This window comes from Chrysochloris asiatica, unplaced genomic scaffold, assembly GCF_000296735.1.
Source record: "Chrysochloris asiatica unplaced genomic scaffold, ChrAsi1.0 scaffold00648, whole genome shotgun sequence".
Lineage (NCBI taxonomy): Eukaryota > Metazoa > Chordata > Mammalia > Afrosoricida > Chrysochloridae > Chrysochloris > Chrysochloris asiatica.
This window is the reverse complement of record NW_006409166.1, coordinates 200,201-204,027: the sequence shown is the minus strand read 5'-3', so window position 1 is coordinate 204,027 and position 3,827 is coordinate 200,201.

Below are 3,827 nucleotides of genomic sequence, written 5' to 3'. Positions count from 1 at the left end.
GTGAGCATTTTTATCAGGGATGGGTATTGGATTTGGTCAGATTCCTTTTCTGCTTCAATTGATATGATCATGTGGTTCTTTTCTTTTGTTTATGTGGTGCATTACAGTGATTGTTTTTCTGATGTGGCACCATCCTTGAATACCTGGTATGAATAATTGTTGGTCATGATATATTAGTTTCTTGATATGTTGTTGGATTCTATTAGCTTGGATTTTGGTGAGGATTCTTACGTCTGTGTTCATGAGAGATACTGATTCATGATTTCCTTTTTGAATGATGTCTTTGCCTAGTTTGGGCATCAAGGTTATGCTGTCTTCATAAATTGAATTTGGGAGTAGTCTGTCCTTTTCTGTATTTTGGAATACTTTGAGTAGACTTCAACTATACTCTGACTGGTTGTGTTATTTGCATCTTCTTCATTTCCTTTATTTTCCAGTGGATTGTCAATCTTATTAATCCTTTCTTATAGCCAACTTTTAGTCATGTTGATTCTGTTTTTCTGCTTTCTGTTTCATTTACTTCTGCTCTGATTTTTATTTATTTTCTTCTGGTGATTATAGGCTTCTTTACTGCTTGCTCACTTTCTGAATGTTGGAGATGTTGGGTTAAGGTGTTGATTTTTGTTCTTTTTTGATGTGTGCAATTATTGTAATAAATTGCCATCGGGGTACAACTAGCGGTGTCCCAAAGGTTTTGGTATGGCACTTTTCATCACATTTGATTCAAGGATTTTTAAATTGATTTTTAAATTTCTGTTATTACCCAACATGTTTTAAGCAGGGTATTACCCATTTTCCATGTGTTTAATTTTTTTCCTTTTATTTTCCTATTGTTAATTTCTAAGTTTATAGTGCTGAGATCTGAGAAAAACTTGGTAGTATTTTGATGTTTTAAAATTTATTCAAGCTTGCTTTGTGTCCTAACATTTGGTCAGTTCTGGAGAATGTTCCATGTGTATTGGAGAAGAATGTGTATTATACTGCTGTTAGGTAAAGTGCTCTGTATATGTCTGTGAGGTCAAGATGCTATTTCGTTGTTCTGTGTCTTTGTTGAGTTTCTTTCCAGTTGTCCTGTCCTTCAACAAAAATGGTATATTAAAGTTTACTATTATTTTGGAGCCCTGGTGTGGTGCTGCGTATTATTGTGTTGGACTGCAAGGTTGGTTTGAGTTGCAAGGTCAGTGGTTTAACCAGCTCACCAGCTTGAACCCTATGCAGGTTCGCTATGAGTTCTAACTGACTCGACACAAAACAACTATTATTTCAGAGTCATCTATTTCTGTTAGAATTTGACTTATGTAATTTGAGGCTCTATCTTTGGGTGCATGGATATTCATTATGACTTCTGTCCTCTCGTTCAGTTGACTCTTGAATTGTTGTTTAATGCCCTCCTTTGTCTCTTATGCTGGTTTTGGCCTTTAAGTCTATTTTATCAGAAATATATTTGCCACTCCTCTTTCTTGATTGCCATTTGCTTTCTATATTTTCCACCCTGTGATTTTTAAATTATTTTTGTCTTTGAGTCTATGCTGTATCTCTTGTAGACAGTGTATTGATAGGTCCTGCTTGCTTATCCATTCTGATTCTTTCTGTCTCATGACAGCTGCATTTAACCCATTTACATTCAGTGTAATTACTGATAGGTATGAATTTATTGCCATCATTTTATAGTGTGTGTTTGTTGGAATGTGTGTGTATTGCTGTTTTCTTTGTTAACATAGTTTTCTGTGCAGAGGTCATTTTGTTGGTGAGTTTTCTTGTCATTTTTTTTTTTTATTCCAGTTGTTACAGTGTTTACTAAACAGATTTTACTCTTTTATTTTGATGAGAAGACTTTTAGCTTTCTTTGAGGTTATTTTCTTCCTTAGTTTATAACAGAGGCTGTGGCTCTAGAGAATAAACACTAGACTCCAAATCACAGTTCGAGCCCACCAGCCATTCTACTGGAGAAAGATGAGGCTTTCTGCTTCTGCAAAGCTTTACAGCCTCTGAAGCCCTATATAGAGTCACTGTGAGTCAGAACGGACTCAGTCAGTGTTTAACAGCAGCAACATTCTTTCTGCAAATCAAACTGAGGCCCTGTCAGTTTGGAAGTTCTATAACTATGCTTTCAATTGCCTCTTTATACTTTGTAGTTGCCATAGCTCCATAATTTACAAATTGCTGTCTCTAGTTCCCTGTCTTCAGTCTTACAGATTTGTTTTACTGTGGATGCGTATATATTTGGGTGGTGTATCATGCATGTTAATCTCAGGTCATTGTCTACCATTTTTGGTTCTCTAGCTGAAGAATTCCCTGTAATAGTTCTTCTAGATTGGCTTGTGTTTTTACAACTTCTTTTAGTTTGTTTTCATTTGGAAATGCCCTCATTACACCATTGTACTGGGGAGAAATTTTTGCTGGGTGTACAGTTATTTTCTGTCACAGTTTTCTATACTGTTGCCTTCCTGCCTGTGAGGTTTCTACCTAGAAATCAGAGCTCAGTCTTATGGTTCTCCTTTGTAGGAGACTTTTCATTTTTCCCAGACTGCTTTCAGGATTCTTTCTTTGTCTCTGATTTTGGAAAGTTTGATTACATTATGTTTTGGTGATTTTCTTTTGGGATCTGTCTGTCCTGTTTGTGGTTCATTAAGCTTCTTGAATGCATAGTTTCTTATAGTTCATATTAGGGAAGTTTTCTTTTAATTTTTAACAGTTTTCTCTGTACTATTATTTTTCCTTCTCTTCTGTTCTGGAATCAGATCACACCACAGGTTATTTCTCTTGACAGTGTCCCACATAATTATTAGCTTTCTTCACTTGTTTTTATTTTTATTTTTTTCTGATTGTTCCTTTAGCAAATTAATATTGGAAGATTTGTCTTTAATCTCATACATTCTGCCTTCCATTGTTTCAGTTCTATGTTTTTGCCCTTTTAATGCATTAACTATATCTGAAATCTTAGTATTAATCTTCTGGATATTTGTTTGCTGTTTTTGTATGATTTCTAATTTTTAATTGTTTTCCTAAATTCTTCTAATGTGTTTTCCCTGATTTTTATCTGCAGCGTTCTCAGTATTTCTTAATCCATTGAAAGTACCAAATATAAATGCCATTTTTTCCCCTGAAAGGTTTTCTGGCTCTGTATTCAGTTCTCTTGTTTGAGTCACTCTGTCTTGTTTTTTTCATGTTATATTTATTTGGTGATTGTATGTTGGTATGTTCTTAAGCACTTACCACCTTTCTCCTAATGGGTGGTAGAGGATGGGGAAAGTGTGTAGCTTTCTCTTTGCTGTTCACACAGCGCAGTTGAGGGCAGACTGGGCTGGTGTTGGCCACCATGTAGCCTTGTTCAGGTGTTACAGAATGGGTGTTGGCCAGTGACTAGAGCTGTAGGACATTTGATTGTGCCGGTTATGGCCATGGTTGCTGTCTTTTATGAGGTGGGCAAGACAAAAATAAAACAAGGCATGAACAATCAGCAAAAAAAAAAAAAAGAAAAGCAGAGAGGAAAACGAGCAAACAACAGGAAAAGATAAATTAGTAACTAATAAGAAAATGAAAGGTGATACAAACAAGTAAGGTTAAAAGAAAAAAGGATAATAAAGAAAAAAACGTAAAAGAAAGAAGGAGAAAAATAAAAGATTAACAGGAAAGGAAAAAATATGAAAGAAAAGCAAGGTACAGAAAGGAGATCTCACGGGGGGTGGGAGGGATGGGGAGCATCCAGTATGGTGTGGCACCCTCTGACGAAGAGTTGGAGGGGGAGCAGAAAGAAGGGAGGATGTTAGACACCAGCCCTAGATAGAGTTCCTTCTGGTCTAAAAGTCAGGGCCTGTTCCCAGGAG